The 17,542-nt window shown below is 47.2% G+C and overlaps 1 protein-coding gene across 9 annotated transcripts in view; it reads right to left on the reverse strand.

The window, feature by feature from the left end:
* The window catches only part of ANKRD34C (ankyrin repeat domain 34C), a 104,301-nt gene that overhangs the window by 64,532 nt on the left and 22,227 nt on the right, over positions 1-17,542 (reverse strand). For 4 of the 9 annotated variants that reach the window (XR_014070359.1, XR_014070360.1, XM_081546694.1 and 1 more), the window contains exons 1-2: positions 15,751-15,890; positions 9,813-9,916 (exon numbers count right to left, since the gene is read on the reverse strand). The exons of 1 other annotated variant lie outside the window; for it this stretch is intronic. The gene's annotated coding sequence lies outside the window, so the exon portion shown is untranslated. Of the gene's footprint in view, positions 1-747; positions 3,036-9,029; positions 9,233-9,812; positions 9,917-15,750; positions 15,902-17,542 lie in introns of those variants that run through there. 4 more of the 9 variants (XR_014070358.1, XR_014070356.1, XR_014070357.1 and 1 more) reach the window with 4 other exon arrangements.

Below are 17,542 nucleotides of genomic sequence, written 5' to 3' on the forward strand. Positions count from 1 at the left end.
TTTGAATAAGCCAAGGGAAGACCTCCCTGAGCACAAAACCCCAGGGCTGCTTCAGTGTCCTCAGCAGGGAGCACAGCCCAGGGCTCCCCCTTGCCCTCTCCCTCCCATGCCCACATGGTCCTCCTTCTCAGGTTTCCTGCCATCCTTAGGCATCCAAGCAGGAGCACCAGGTTTCCCCTCAGACACACACAAACACAGGTGACCCTCAGGGCTTCCGGAAGCTGTGAGTGTCAATCACCTACCCTTATCAGTTCTCCGTCCAACACTTAGAGTCACAAAGCTGGCTGGAAAAGTGATAAGGGGATGTGACTGGCCATCGATGATGTTTTTGATGAAGATTTGAGGGACAAGAGGAAAACTGACATTTGATTTTCAGGTCAAAACCTCCACCTGACCTTCTCTGGGACTCCCCGCTGTGCCCCCAAACCTTCTCCCTGCCCTCCTGCTCTGCTCCAGCCTCTCTCCAAGTCTCTCCTTCTGACATCTGGCAAGCCTTCTCCCTTTCTGCACACACAAATTGAGATATTCAGCCCTGGATCACTATAGAAAGTCGTGGATCCTTTGCATTAAAAAAAAATTAATTAAATGTTTAAATGAATTTAAATTTCAAAATGAAGAAATAAACCAAAGTTAGCAAAGTCTTTACCCAACAGATCCCACAGTTCTGAGGCAGGGCACCCGTGCGTTCTCCTCCTCCCAGGCTCTGCGGCTAAGTCCACACCCACATGCCATTCATAAAGTCCCTACCCCGAGTCTCCTCCTCCTGCAGGGATTGGTCCTCCAGAGGTGCTGGCCCCAGGCCAGGACCCATCAGCTGCAGATCTGCTCGCGCTGGATGTGTGTGTCCACTGTGCCGTGTGGCCCTGGTGAGATTGGGCTGGGGTGGAGTCCAGTACTAAGGATGAGTTCTCCTGCATCCTAGCTCACTGTGCTATCATGTCAGGGTCTTCCCTCTGGATGGTTGGCCATCCACACTGATCTATACACACAGTCTTTAGAAACCAACACTACTGACATGGCTTCAACTGTGGAGATGTTAAAATGTCTCTCTAGGTCAGGATGAAATGGAGAATGACAGCCAACTGTCAGGAATGGGTTTCTACAGAGTAGTATGTCATGTGAAGCATCGTACTGGGCAAAGTTCATCAGTGTGGGTCTCACCTCCCATCAGCCTGCCACTCACTTCCTGGTTCTGTAATCTTGAGCAAATGGCTGAATCTCTGAGCTTTGGTACCTGATCTATAAAACAGATTTGTTATTATCATTGTTGTTCAGTTGCTAAGTCAAGTCTGACTCTTTTCGATACCATGGACTAGAGCACGCCAGGCTTCCCTGTCCATCACCAACTCCTGGAGCTTGCTCAAACTCATGTCCATTGAGTTGGTGATGTCATACAACCATCTCATCCTCTGTCACCCCCTTGTCCTCCTGCCATCAATCTTTCCCAGAATCAGGGTCTTTTCCAATGAGTCAGCTCTTCTCATCAAGTGGCCAAAGTATTGAAGCTTCAGCTTCAGCATCAGTCTGTCCAGTGAATATTTAGAGTTGATTTCCTTTAGGATTGACTGGCTTGATCTCCTTGCTGTCCAAGGGACTCCCAGGAGTCTTCTCCAGCACCACAATTGAAAAGCAGATAGCAGATAGTAGCACCTAACTCCCAGGGCTGCTGTGAGAATTAAATAAGAAAAGGGATGGAAAATGCTTATACTTAAACCTAGGTTCAACACCCAGGTCAGGTGCTTCCTGATTACATAGGTTTCAGCAGGTCTCTTAAACTCTCTAAATTTTAGCTTCTTCTTTTGCAAAGTGGGGAATCTAATAGCTACCTCAAAGGGTTGTTCTGAGGATTATAATAGACATGCAGTACAAGGTTAAGAGCATGGCCTTTGTAGTTAAGTGGCCTGGATTTAAATCCTGACTTTATCAATTACTGCCTCTATGTAAGTCACTCAGCCTCTCAGAGCATCACTGTCCACATCTGCAGGATGGCTGTGACAATCTGACAATCCTACCTCCCAGGGCTGTAGTAAAGGTGAAGTGAGGTGAGTTATAAAAAGCCTTAAGCACAGAGAAGTCAACAGCTGTGCAGCTGATAGTATTAACAAGATAACAGGAGCACTGACAGTGACCTTGACACAGGAGATGCCCACCAGGTGGCAGCTATTCCAACTGACGTCCAAAAGATGCATTGCTTGAGCCACTTGAATATTTCAGGGTCAGGCCAGTCAAGACCTGTGAGTGAGCTTTGGTTCCAACTGTGTACTATAGATAAGGGCTTTAGAAACCAGTGTGAAATGATGGTGTAAAATGAGGCTGGAGGTGTAAGATCAGGGACAACCACAACACCTGGAATGTCAGGTTTATTAGTTTGGGTTCTCCCCGGCCAGCTAGCTCTGGAGTTCTGAGGACAGTCACACCTGATTCAAGGAAACAAGGGCAAAAGATTTGGAAAGAGAACTGCAGAGGAGCCAACCAGGCAGCAGCTGCTTCATGTGGCTGAGAGGCAGTCAGAGTTTGCATTAATGCAGTGGCGGTCAAGATGGTGCCCTTTAATTTTAAACCTAACACATTCTTTAAATAACTAAATCATGCAAAGAATGATACTTATATTTGGATAACATCTGCAGTATGCAGGTGCTGCTGGGCTCAGCTCATCTTCATGTAGTATTTTATTTCATCCTCAACAACCCTGAACAGTGTGTACCTAGGGTGGGCGCAGCCCTTCCTGGGGTCAGCAAGGGTCACAGGAAGAGATCAAGGCAACAGGATGTCAAACACTGAAAACCCTCCCAGGAGGATGAACTCTATCCCAGGGTCCTTTCCGGATGGCAAGGCCACCAAATGGAAAAGAGGAGACAATCACAGGACAACCCTTACGCATGTGTGCTCAGTCGTGTCCGACTCTTTGAGACCCCATCGACTGTAGTCCACTAGGCTTCCTCTGTCTATGAAATTCTCCAGGCAAGAATACTGCAGTGGGTTGCCATTTCCTCCTCCAGGGGATCTTTTCACCCCAGGGATTGAACCCGAGTCTCCTGTACTGCAGACAGATTCTTTACCACTGAGCCATCTGGGAATTCAGGACAACCCTTGAATAATAATCATCCAAGGACGATTATTATTTTAGAATATGTACTTATTTACTTATCTGGCTGCCTCCAGTCTTAGTTGTGGCACGAGCGATCTTCATTGTATCATGTAGAATCTTTCATTGTGGTTCATGGACTATAGTTGCAGCGCCCAGACTTAGTGGCTCCAAGCATGTGGGATCTTAGCTCCCTGACCAGGGATCGAACCCATGTCTCCAGAATTTCCCAGCAGACTCTTAACCACTGAACCACCAAGGAAGTCCCCCTTGGATTATTCATGCCAGAAGGCGGAACCCCAGACATGTGCCATTTGCAGGACAGGACAGGACAGGCTGCAAGCTCAGTGCAGACCTTTGACTGTCCCCCCAAGCCCTCCTCCATCAATGTAGTCCCCTCCACTCCAAGAACTCACTCCAGTCCATCTTCCCTGGCTCAGTCATAAGACCATGTACTGCTCCACCTCAATTAGGACTTTATCAGCACACGGTGTGTGTGTGTATGTGTGCCCAGTCACTTCAGTCATATCTGACTCTTTGTGACCCTATGGACTGTAGCCTATAGGCTCTTCTGTCCATGGGATTTTCCCGGAAAGAATACTGGAGTGGTTTGCCATTTCCTTCTCCATGGTATTCATTACTAAAATGCATCAACATGAGGAGGGGGGCCCATAGCCAGACAATCTGGTGGGACTGCCTGCACAGTGTCATCACCGCTGGACCCTCTGTCCCACATGGTCAAGCACAGGTTGGTCCCTATGATCCCAGAACCAAAACACTCTCCATGATCCCTCTCCTCCTTTGGTTGTCTTTTCATGACTTTTTACCAAAACACATACTGAAACCACTTCTGGAAATATCATGAGCACTCTAAATATATAACCTCTAAAATATACTTTTACGTATGTATTTGACTCGAGTTTTGCCACCTTCAATACAAGAAATTTTCTTAGGGGTTAGTTCTACTCAAAGCACCACCATTTTCTTTTCATAGAATAAAAAACAGATTCAGAGAGGTTAAGCAACTTGTTCGAGGCATCACAGCTTGTCAGAATTAAACCCCAGATATTTCTGTCTCTATAGGCCCCTCCTACATCACCCTCTCTAAGTGCACAAACAAGTGAGTGGGCATCACCATCAACGCTTCTCACAAACATCCCAAGTCAAGCATGCTTTTCAAAACAAGTTACTGTTCATTAGGCCAGAAACTGAAGGCCAGTCCTGGTCAAGGAAGCAGGCTTGAAGATGAAGCAGAATAATTGCTGAGATGATGGACCACACCCTGACCATCTTTCACGGGCACCGGGTCCAAGACGTTCCCCTGCAGATCCCACCTGGTGCTTCCTGTAACTCCTCTGGGCTTCGTGGACTTACGAATCCCCCATCCCCCAGGCCCCGGCTGGGCGGTCTGTCACATTCGTTTTGCGTCTCACATAATCCTTTCCTGCCGGCTGGCTGGCTCCACCGCAGCCTGTCTGCCCGTCCGTTAGTACGTTCCTCATGGGCAGTGCTGATGGGGACCCTCAACCAGCCAACCCCCTCCCTGCAAGCCTGGACAGATACACTTGCCCCGCGGTTGGGGGGTTCTAACAGCCCATGGAAGGGACAGACGGAGGGAAGGAGAAGGCTGAGCGCTGGGCCCCTTCGAGAGACGGCTACCCCGCCCAGTTGCGTGCAGGGCTACGACCTGTCCCCTCCCCGACTCCATCCATCCGGTTGGGCTCACTGCACCCAGTTTAATGCGCTCAGGAATGTGCTCAGTTGAGACACCCATGTTTGCTTTGGCCCCTTTGAGCCGAAACGTGCCCCAGGCTCTGCTCATCCGCCTGCAGGCTTGCTCGACCCAGTCTTCAGAGAACGTCCAGCGGCAACAAGTGACTGACGCCCAGAACAGGGCTCAGCACCTGCATTTAATATGTCATGAAGCATAGTAAACATCTACCCGGCCTGGCCTACAGAGATGGCATGGGCCCCACCCTGGGAGCCAGAGAAGGCACAGGGCTTTGAAGTCCCTTCCAGCTCTGCTGTCGGTTCCTTTCCTCCCTGACTACTGCTGGCTCTGCAGCTCTAGGAGCATCTGCTCACTCTGAAGCCCATGTGGGGTCTGAACGCTGGTCAAGAAGCACTGGCTGTGTGCTGGGCTCTGAGCTGGGGTCCTGGGCCGCAGCTGAACCTGAGCTTCCAGCCTGGGGGTTGGGCAGATGTGACCTAAGAGATAAATGGGTGTGGAAATGGGGCCAACACTACCAAATCAGATTTGGGATCTGCTTACAATTTTGTCCCAACTCGGGGCTTAAGTATATAAGACAATAAAGAAATTTTATTTTGGAATGGTTCCAGAAAACTTGGGTTGTCAACTTTTTAATATATATTTATTTATTTGTTTGTTTACCCAGGTCTTAGTTGTGGCATATGGGACCTTTAGTTGCAGCATTCAAACTCTTAGTTGCTGCAAGTGGGATCTAGTTCCCTGACCAGGGATTGAACCCAGGCCCCCTGCATTGGGAGCTCAGAATCTTAGCCACTGGGCCACCATGGAAGTTCACAGTTGTCAGCTTTATAGTGGAACAAAACTCAGATCCAGGGAAGGAGATTGTGTCCAAGTGGAGGTGACTGGACAGAGCACATGAGCTGGATCTCGGAGGGTGGGTGGAGGTGGTTGGCAAAGCCCAGCACAGATCAGGAAGTGCCCAGAAGGTCAAGCAAAGGAGAATGGCCTCTGACTGGAAGGTGTGAGTTGCTAAGAGAGGATGTGAAATTGCATCTCACACACCTGTTCATCCTTTGTTTAGTCTCTCCCCAACTTGAACATAACCACCAGGAAGACAGGGCAATTTTCCTATTTTGTTCCTTGCTGCTTCCACCGTGCCTAGAACAGACTGGCAGATAGTAGATGCTTAATTAAATGTTTGGGGGATGATTCAGTGCACAGAGAAATGATTTCCTGGGAAAGGGACTATTGAGGAATTTAGTAATAACACTAAATTTTTAATAATACTGGTTCTGGGGCCAACACTCTTTTTTACAAAACCAATGTGTCAGAGGGAGGCAATTGTTGGGGCTGTTAGAAGAGTAGGGTTCAAGTCCCAGATCTGTGTGTGTCTTGCTCCATGGGAGTTGTTGTTCAGTCATTCAGTCGTTCTGACTCTTTGAGACCCCAGGGACTGCAGCACACTAGGCTTCCCTTCACCATCTCCTGGAGTTTGCTCAAATTCATGTACATTGAGTCAGTGATGCCATTCAACCATTTCCTCTGTTATCCTCTTTTCCTTTTGCCTTCAATCTTTCCCAACATCAGAGTCTTTTTCAATGAGTCAGCTCTTCGAATCAGGTGGCCAAAGTATTGGCTTCAGCATCAGTCCTTCCAGTGAATATTCAGGGTTGAGGTCCTTTAAGATGAAAACTTAAAGTAGAAGCTGCTTTTCAGAAACCTTCCTGCTCAAGAGGTCATGTCACTGCTGGCCCACCAACCACCTTCAACAAGCTTCTACACACTTCTTTTTCAACTAGGTGCTTCTCGGTTGTGGGTAACACTCATACACTTGTTCTATAAAGACCATGGAGACACATCCCACCTTGGGGAGTCTCAGCAGCTGCCATTGCCCACACAGCCAGCTCCTGTCTCTTCTGCCTGGCGTTCAGGTCTCTGTACACACTGGCCCCCACCATGATATTTGTCCAAGATTTTCTTGCATGAAGTCTATGTCTCAACCACATCAGACCAGCCAGTGAAACACAAACATGTTCTCAACCTTCCCTTTTTCACACCTTTGTCCATCATGGTTTTCTTCATGCACGTTGCCTTTTCTACCCAAATTCAAAGCCCAGATGCCTCTGAGAGGTCTGCCTGGTCCTGATGTTTGGGAGGAAGACCCTCTGCTCTGTTCTGGTCCAGCCAGGCATTCTCATCTCTCTCCTGGGTTTTATTTATTTATTTGGCTTCCCTGGGATTTGGCTTCACTTCATTTGTGGCTTGTGGGATATTTAGTGGCAGCATGCAAACTCTTAGTTGTGGTATGTGGGATCCAGTTCCCTCACCAGGGATCAAACCCATGTCCCCTGCATTGGGAGTGCAAACTCTTAGCCACTGGCCCACCAGGGAAGTCCCTCTCTCCTGGTCTTGATTTCCCTGCCTCTTTCTGCCACTGCAGTTGTTTTTCACTGTATCTTCTCTTGACTTGCCCTGAATGTTGAGTGTCCTGTCTGTCAAAGTGGATGTTCACAAAAACATATCAAAGTGGATACTGTTGCACCTTCTCAGAGTTCCTTCCCCACAGCAATGGTACAGACAGAATGAGGGAGAAAAGTGAATTCATGAACCTTCAATTAATTGGCACTGGCTGGGAGCTTGTCCGTGAATACCCATCATGTCATCCTCCTTTACACGATACTCTTGGGCATCTAAGTTCCATGTGTGTCCTTATTTCCACCCTTGAACTTCTTCCTTGTGTGGTCTCAATCACTGTTCTGCCCACAAGCTCCTCCTACATTCCAGAAGTTCAACTAACATCATGTGATCTCAACACGGTCACACCCACATGTGTCAAGCCCATGTCTCCAGCTTCTTATCATATGAGACATTTCCTTCTAGTTCAATGCAATCTCTGTCTACCAAACACAATGGAACATCAGAAGACTCCAAGACAGGGCACTTCCCCTGCAGGGGTCAGGAACAAGGATTCAACATGCTGGGTAGCCCGGACAAAAAAAAAGGCTCCAAAACTTGGGTAACTACATACGGAATCCCTCACAAGACATAGTTCTTATGTGCTTGAATAGAATGAACAGCCAAGAAAAATCAGAAGAAAGTTCCAGGCAGCATCAGCAGGAGCAAATGTTGTCAACACACCACCGGTATCCACTTGGCTTAGGCGTTCCTGTTACCTGCCTGTAGCTGCAAACATCCTCCATGCTCTCTATCTGAGGCATGTTTCTTGGCTTGTGCCAGGGGCCAACTGGACATTCTGGGTAGTTAATACCTCTGAGGGGAAGATAGCCCAGTGATCCCACCCTCTGCTGGACCACTCTGAGATACATTCTCCCAGGGATCTCCAGCGGGACTTCTTGCACGAAGCATACATCTCTCCAATTGTCCATAGTGGTAACCTGCTCACACACTCTCAATTGGTCTCCTTCCCTTTCTGGTCTCACCACTCCCCACTCAGCCTCCTAAATAAACCACTTAACACTCAAATCTTTGTCTAAGAGTGTGCTTTGGAAGATCCCAGCCTGAGACCATCTCCCTTTAAACCCCTTCTGCCAAAAATATAAAAAGTGCTTCTCTTCCAAGCTCAAACCTTCATTTCTACCCAGAAACCAGCAGAAGAAAGATGAAAAAAATTCTAAAACAAAGTAGGACCCTCAGGGACGGCAGTCACACATCATCATATTTTAAAACTGTGATGTCTAGAGGAATTGGCCAAGTTCAGCTCCCTACTGCTCAAGTGGGCCATCGAAGACCTCCAAGGGGACACCAATTGCCTGAAGTCGCCCACCAGATTAAGGACAGAACTGGAACCTAGACTCAGGTCTCTCAACTCTCAAGTTGAGGGCTGGGTCTGCTAAGCCATGTTGCTGTGAAAGGGTTTAACCAAGTGGTAAGTCCCTCCCAGGTCACTGGCTAAGTTCACAGCTGAAGAAAAATAAGTTCTGACATTCCTACTCTTCTCTCATGAACCTTGCAAAAACTTAAAAGAGAAAGTACCTAGCCCTTTCCAAGGACACAGGTCTACACGGCAAAGAGAAGTCAGCTGTAGAAGCAATGATCTAGACACTGCGTAGGCCCAGCAACAGTTTGTTCTAATGACAATCATTCAAAAATAGCCAGATATCCAGACCTCTTCTTGGTCTTGGAGACCCAGGGCTTATTAGTGGAGAACACACAGTCTCAACCTCCAGTTGAAATGTCCACTTCTTAAGAAGGAAAAGATAGAACTCAAAAATATCTTGTTCAAATGCTTATACATTTTCCATAATACACTGCACAAGATAATGGAGCTGCTGGGACATCCAGAAGATCATTAAGGAAGACTGGCATGGTGGGGGCTTCCCCAGTGGTCCAATGGCTAACACTCAGCGCTCCCAAAGCAGGTGGCCTGGGTTTGATCCCTGGTCAGGGAACTAGATCCCGCATGCCACAACTAAGACCTGGAACAAGCCAAATAAATTTTAAAATATTTTTTAAAAAGAGAGAAAGAAAGACTAGCATGGGGACATGGGCTTATGTTTCTAAAAGGCAGCAAAACACTACTCAGAGTGAGTTCGGATCTCTAATTTCCAAAATTCTCAGTTTAGCTGGGTCACGTCCTGTCCTGTCTGCTTTGTCCTGGCCACACCAGTAAGGGCACATCAGACTTTCACAAAGGGGTAGCCTTCTCCTGCAGAGTACAAGAACTGTTTTCAGAGCTGTGAAGCTATCAGAATTTCAGCAAAAGTGTCTGGATTATGCATCATGAAGGTGGAGTGTAAGGAAATCCCAAAATATCCCCCAGCCCATAGACACACACACACACGACCCAGGTGTGGAAAGTGGAAATCTTCTCATGTCTTCAAAGAGCTTTAAAAAACAAAACAACATATCCTATTAAGACAGGATACTTTTGTTTTCCTTGCTTCTCAGGATGTCTTCAAATATATTGAAGACAAGGTATTTTAATTTTTATCATATGCTTTCTATAAACAACACATTTTAAAGTGAAAACTTCAAAGTGAATTAAAATGTACCTACCATTTGATCCTTCAAGCTCCCTTCTTGGCACCCCCTCCTCCTAGAAAATAGTGTAGATGATGCACAGAGATGGGCTTCCCAGATGGCTGTGGTAAAGAATATACCTGCCAATGCAGAAGACACTGGTTGAATCGCTGGGTGGGCGAGATCCCCTCAAGAAGGAAATGACAACCTACTCCAATATTCTTGCCTGGAGAATTCCATGGACAGAGGAGCCTGGCAGACTATAGTCCATAGGGTTCCAAAGACTCAGACACAACTGAATGACTAAACAACAGCAACAACATGCACAGAGATGCAGATCGCAGCCAGAAAAAATACAGAATAATCAAAATAACTACTAGGAAAGTTTGGTTAAATAAACTAGGGTGCGTCCATTCTATATGAAATGGTATTATCAGTCCAATTGTCTGGAGAGTGTCATGGTTCTAAAATAAGTCCTCAAATTCTCTGACATTTGCCCCACCAAGCGGTAGAGTCCATGGCCTGCCCCTGGGGTGGCGGGTGGTGAGTGGGCAGGATGGTAATCCTGGCTTTCCTCAAGGAAGAAAATGAGGTGGAAGAGATACTAAGTGGCTTCCAGGCTGGGTTAGAAAAGGTCACACAGGGATGAGCCTGGTTGTCCAGTGGTTAAGACTGTGCCTTCCAAAGCAGGGGGTGCTGGTTTGATCCCTGGTTGGGGAGCAAAGATCTTATTTGCCTTGCAGCCAAAAACCCCCAAAACATAAAAACCAAAACATAAAACACAAGCAATATTGTAACAAGTTCAATAAAGACTTTGAAAATGGTCCACATAAAAAATATCTTTAAAAAAAGGAAGGAGAGCCATCTTTGCAAGCTCCTACTGGTCTGGGCTTCTCATTCATTCACTCTCAACTGTCAGTAAAGCTTCATTAAAGACTAGGGCCAAGGGTCCACTGTGTCGTAGAAAACTGAGGGAAGGGCCTGAGGAGCCAAGGGGAAGTCGAGGTCCTGTCCCCTAAGAGCAGGGCACTGGAAGAGGAGAATCACTGGAATGACCGAGCCCCAAAAGAGGGAGCCCACCCAAGGTCACAGGCGTCAGAGGCAGAAAAGGGCAAAGGAAAGAGGGGACTGGGCCTTGACTAACCATGCCCTTGGCACAGCCAGGGGAGCTCTCAGAAATAGGGCCCCTGGACTCCTTCAGGGGTTTTGTCCTGACACCAAAGGCTGGGGATCTCAATCCTATTTTACTCTGAACAGTGAAGAGGCATGTGACCTTCTTCTATAGTCACAGGCTGGTGAGGCCCCAGACAGTGGAGATAGTGAATCGGCTAGCAAAGCTTCCCCAAATAGCCAAGAAGTTAGCACCCTTGAAATAGCCCTGTGAGGGCAAGGAGGGCCCGTCTGCTCCTCCCTCCTCCTCCCCTGCCCCTTCCTCTTGTCCTTCCTGTTCTTTCTGTTCTGTGGAAGGGCCTGCCTTCCACACTCTCCCTCTCATCTTTGGCAGGAACCAAGGCCACACACTGCATTTCCCAGTGGTCCTGAAGCAGCGGGCTTCCTGCAGGCGTCCCCTCCAGGGTCCTGCCCCCACCGCTCTCAGGGCCCATGACTCCTGGTGCCAGGTGGCTGAGCAGCATGGCCAGTGGCCACCAGCAAAGCCGCAGAGGGTGTGTGCTCTGAGAATAGGGGTAAGGAGGGTTCCTCTTATTTAAAAAAAAACTAGGCCATGACATTCATTCATTCAACCAACAATCATGGCTAATATATTTATATATATACATATACATACATATATTGTTGTTGTTCAGTCGCTAAGTCGTGTCCGACTATTTGCGACCCCATGGACTGCAGCACACCAGGTTTCCCTGTTCTTCACTGTCTCCCAGAGTTTGCTCAAACTCATGTCCATGGAGTCGCTGATGCCATCCAACTATTTCATCCTCTGTCGCCACTATATATATAAATAAGTAAATATATATATTTGGCTGCACTAGGTCTTAGTTGTGGCACAAAGCATCTTTAGTTACAGCATGCAAACTCTTAGTTGTGGCATGTGGGATCTAGTTCCCTGACCAGGGATCAAACCTGGGCCCCCTGCATTGGGAGCATGGAGTTTTAGCCACTGAACCACCAGGGAAGTCCTAAAATACTTTCTTTATATAATAAAATATCTACCCCAAAATACCAATCAATATTAACCTTAATAGAGAAATAGTTCAGTTAGAAAGTATGATGGGAAAAAGATCCTCTACACATTCTAAATACATTGATATATATAATATATACATATATATGCATGTACATGTATGTATATTAGAAAAGGAACTTAATAAGAAATACATAAGACCTATGAGAAAAAGTGCTAACATTCATTGAGAAGCATATAGAAGACTAACAGAATTACAGAGCATTTTCTTGAGGCAGTGAATGTGTGCATGCTCAGTCACTTCAGTCCCACTCTTTGCGACCCCATGGACTATAGCCCACCAGGCTCCTCTGTCCACGGGATTTCCCAGGCAAGAATACCAGAGTGGGTTGCCAAATCCTCCTCCATGGGATCTTTGTGACCCAGGAATTGAACCTGCATCTCCTGCACTGGCAGGCAGATTCTGTACCTTCAGTCTCCTGGGAAGCAGGGATAACATTATAAAGATGTTCAGTACCAATAAAAATCATAAACAAGTTTTATAAGTTTTTTATTTAAAAACTTTCTGAAACAATAAATACATGGGAAAAAATGAGATAATTCTGAAAAAGGAAAGCGGGGAGACAGAACTGATCCTGCAAAGTGTCAATATCCCCTGCAAAGCTACAATATTTAATACAGTGTACCACAGCTGCAAGAAATGACAAACACATGGGAAGTCTTGAATGGCTGCGTGTACATACAAGTGACCAAAGTAAAACTGTGATTTTCTATTAAACTTCAGTGGGACTTGTGGAAGCCAGAAAATGCCCCAAATGACATATGCAGCTTTATGCCTCCAAGTGATGGAGACATGAAACTGACCACTCTTTTAGGGCTGCTTGTTTATTCCTTCTGGTATAGCTTCTTGAATGATCCCTCAGTAAAGCAAGAGCCAAGTCAATGTTGGAGGGTGGAATCGAAAAAAAAAAAAAAAATCCAACAAGCTGCTCATCAAACATCCCCTAGCTCTGTGGCCCCTCCTCCAGGGTCCTGGCTGCTGTGGGATCATGTGACCAATGCTGGCCAATGGGCTTCGAGAGGAAATGACATGCTATTTCCAGTCCCAGAAAAGAGCCCCACCCCACAACCTCTCAGTTGCCATGGCAACCAAGGAAAACAACTATTTAAGACAGTGTCCTTGGCAAATCAAGGTGCCTCCACCTGCTTCTCTCCTGCATGGGGGAAGAGTCCCCCACCAACCCTTACTGGACATGCAATGTGATTAAAAAACCAAACTTTTCCACGATAGCCACTAAAATACTGGGATTCATCAGTTACTGTAGGATGACCCAGCATCTCCTGGAGGGATAAGGAGATGTCAGCATTTCAAAGTGGTGGTTCTCAACTTGGGCTACACATTAGAATAACCTGGGGGGACCTCCCTGGTGGCTCAGTGGTTAAAACTTTGCCTTCCAATGCAGCAGGTGGGTGTTCAATCCCTGGTCAGGAAGCTAAGATGCCACATGCCTGGAGGCCAAAAAAACAAAACATAAAACAGAAGCAATATTGTAACAAGTTCAATAAAGGCTTTAAAAGTGGTCCACATCAAAAAACAAACAAACAAAAATCTTAAAAAGAAAAAAGAATCACTTGGGAACTCTAGGGAAATGTGAGCTCCCAGGGCCGTCTGAGAGCCTCTGACTGTATTGCTCTGCACAGCGGCTCACAGGCAACCATAGTTTGTAGAGTTCCCCAGGTGAGTGTATGGTGCAGCCCCAGTGGAAAACCACTGCTTTCAGTGAAGCAGCTGAGCATTCTGTAAGGGAAGACTGCAGGTGGGTTCATGGTCGGGTCAGCATCTGCTCTGCACACGTGGTTCTTCTCATGAGCCTGTTTTCAGCCATGGATTTCTGCTGTCCTGGGCTTGCATGAAGTTGCCGATTCTTTAGAAGCTCTGTGTGTGTGTGTCTGTGAAGATTGGGTATCAGGAGTTCTGAGGCTGACATGCAGGGGAAAGTAGCACCTTTGCCCCGTGTTAGAGGCACCTCTATAAATAGTCCCGTAGGGCCTGATGAGGGGAAATTCAAGCTGGAGTGTTCAGCCGAGCATTCTGCATAGAAAACTATTCAGAACTAAGACCCTCACAGGGTATGGAAGTGTGGGGACCCTGCAGTGCTGTGTTCTGATGTTATCTGCCTATTGGGATCAGGAGAGGAGTTGAGAGAAGCTGAGACTGGGTGGGGTTTCTGATGCAGGGAGTGAAAATTGCTCTCTTTTTTTTAATGTATAGTGTATCTCCATATACTTTTATTTTCTTCTGGAAAAACACTGTTCACAAAGAACTTTTAATATATGGAAGATACTAAACTTAGCCCCAAAAAGATACAAATTAGGCATATAATTGGGACTGAATTTTTTTTAACATAATGCAGAAAGAAGAAAAGAAACATGCTAACCCAATGACAGCAGATATCCCTGGATGGTAAGCTTCTTTTGTTCTGTCTTCCTTTCTTTTTATTTTAGATTAATTTTTACTGGAGTGTAGTTGATTTACAATGTTGAGTTCGTTTCTGCTGTACAGCAAAGTGAATCAGCTATATGTATACACATATCCCCTCTGTTTTGGATTTCCTTCCCTTTTTAGGTGACCACAGAGCACTGAGTAGAGTTCCCTGTTCTGTGCAGTAGTTCCCATCAGGTATCTATTTTATACATAGTGGTGTATCTGTGTCAATCCCAGTCTCCCAATTCATTCCACCTCCTGGGAGTGAACATTTCTGCTGTCATCAGCCTAGGACCAGGTTCCTGAGAGTGCAGGCAGGCCCATAACCCTCTCAGAGAGACCTAAGGGGGCCCCACTGCATGAGGCAGGCTGAGAGATGGGCAGGGGTGGGGGGCTGTTCTATGAAACCCCAACTCTCTGTAAGTGTAACTTGAACCTGAATGTCTAGTAAAGTCTCATCAGAAGATATAGATGGATTTCCACACCATCTGGGAAATTAGGGGTCCATATCATCATAAACATGCCTCCTCTCCTGCTCCCCACACTCTACAGCCTTGAAGCCTACATTCTTCATAATCCCTCCCGGTCTCCCTCAGCCACAGGTACCCCCCAGATCTGCAAACACCTAGCCTGCACCTGCCACCCTTCCTTCCTGGGCCAGGGATCCAAGCAGCGACTTCTGCTGGTCACTCTTGGTAATGGCCACCTGCCATATACCGTGATTCCAAGAACACGCTGGTGCCAGCAGACTCATCAGGCCCACTTATGTAAGCTTCGTCTAGGGCTGATTCCACACTGCAAAGGCAGAGTTCAGTTGCAGTGGAGATTCTACAACCCACAAAGCCTGAAATATTTACCATCCAGCCCTTTGCAGAAAAAGTATGTTGACCCCAAGTAGAGACAAAGCATGCTCAAATGTGTTTTTTCTCCTAGAGTGATTAAATTGCCATTAAACTTATAAATAGAGTATATGTTTCTATTCACAAAAAGAAATGCAAATAGAGTCACCTGAAATTTAAAAATAAGGGACTGGAAAGACCTAGTTATTGTGGGAGTAAAACGGACTAACTTCAGGGGTTACTATACCTAGTTAGGGCTTTCCTGGTGGCTCAAATGGTAAAGAATCCCCCTTCAATGCAGGAGGCCTGGGTTCAATCCGTGGGTCAGGAAGATCCCCTGGAAGAGGAAATGGCAACCCACTTCAGCATTCTTGCCTGGAGAATCCCATGGACAGAAGAGCCTGGAAGGCTACAGTTCATGGGGTTGCAAAGAGTCGGACATGACTGAGCAACTAACACTTTCACATTTTCATACCTAGTTAACTCAACCTGGGTTGGAAAACTTACTTTAACTCTCTTCCTAGAGCCAGAGCCATCTCAGACTGTGTTTCTCTGATGTCCAGTCTTCAGGGCTACAGGGACTTTGTCCTGGGGATGCTAGAACTCCACCAGCTGATGGCAGGAGGACACTGATATGGGGGTCACTCAGAACCCTCCCAGGTGGGCTCTGTGACATCATACCACAGGCTTCCCTCCCCAGGCTCAAGGTGGGAAAGATGGAGAAAGATCCACAGCTTTGCCTTCTCCATCTGCCCCAGGATCCCGCCTTCCAGTCAGGGTATCGTTGCCAGGGAGACTCAGTCCCTCATCCCCCAGCTCCCGGAGGTCGAGGCCCCTGTCCTAATGAAGAGCTAATTAACATCAAACGCACTGGTTTAGCCCACCGCTGCTTTTCATAATCACTGCCCATTCTCAGCAGCAGCTTCAAAGCGGCCTCTCCCTTCAGAACACACTACTGGCTGAAAGCTTTGCCCTCCCCACGTTTTTAAACGATGATCAAAATGCAGATCACCTGCTCTGTCTTAACCCATGCAGGCTCCCCCTCTTGCTTCCTGCCAGAGGGAACTCTGATGCATTTGGTAAATATTAGGCCTCGCCTGTGTGATCAAGGGACTGGGTTAGGAATCAGGGTTCTACCCATCCCCACCCCCCATCCTAGTTCACAAACATGTGTGCTGCCAACACTGTTAGGAGACCAGGGCTCGGTACGCATCTCCTCCGTGGACAGGTAGCTCAGAGCCTGGCCGTGGGAAGGGGCAGTCCCACCTCAAAGGAGGAGGTCTCCACCACCACTTCCCCCAGCCCCGTGGTCTGGCGAGCCAGTAGAATCCACACAGATGTGTTTGAATTCCTCGCCCTAGCTGAAGACCATCTCTTCCCTGATCATCACATAGGACCAAATCCCAGATGACTCAAAAGCAAGACCATGAGATTTGGGCTTTGTTTCAGCAGGTTACCAGCATTGAAGTGTGTGTGAACTAGACTTTTAGTCTCTAAATTGATCTTTAACATCTATAAAGTGGCCACAAGCTGTCCCCCAAGTAAACCCTGGTTCACCCTAAAACAGCTGGAGACATTATCTTTTTTTTATAATTTATTTTTTAAATTGAGGGAGTAGTTGCTTTACAATGTTGTGTTAGTTTCTGCTGTACAATGAGTAAATCAGCTATATGTGCACATATATCTCCTCCCTCCTGGACCTCTCCCCACCCCCCATCCCACCCCTCTAGGTCATCACAGAGCACCGAGCTAAGCTCCCTGGGCTATACAGCAGCTTCCCACTAGCTATCTATTTTACACATGGACCCAGACCCCCACAGCGAACATGAACTTCTCGGGGGCGCCATTTTTAAGCAGAGCCAACCTCAAGCTCACTCACCCTGGCTGGCCCACTCACTCCTTCCCGAGGAGACCAGGATCAGGGTGCTCGCCCCCAGTTCAGTTCAGTTCAGTCACTCAGTCGTGTCTGACTCTTTGCGACCCAATGAATTGCAGCACGCCAGGCCTCTCTGCCCATTCTCAGCAGCAGCTTCAAAGCGGCCAACTCCCGGAGTCTACCCAAACCCATGTCCATCGAGTCAGTGATGCCATCCAACCATCTCATCCTCTGTCGTCCCCTTCTCCTCCTGCCCCCAATCCTACCCAGCATTAGGGTCTTTTCCAATGAGTCAGCTCTTCACATGAGGTGGCCAAAGTATTGGAGTTTCAGCTTCAACATCAGTCCTTCCAATGAACACCCAGGACTGATCTCCTTTAGGATGGATTGATTGGATCTCTTTGCAGTCCAAGGGACTCTCAA

This window comes from Giraffa tippelskirchi, chromosome 12 (assembly GCF_054371585.1).
Source record: "Giraffa tippelskirchi isolate mGirTip1 chromosome 12, T2T-mGirTip1v1.2.pri, whole genome shotgun sequence".
Lineage (NCBI taxonomy): Eukaryota > Metazoa > Chordata > Mammalia > Artiodactyla > Giraffidae > Giraffa > Giraffa tippelskirchi.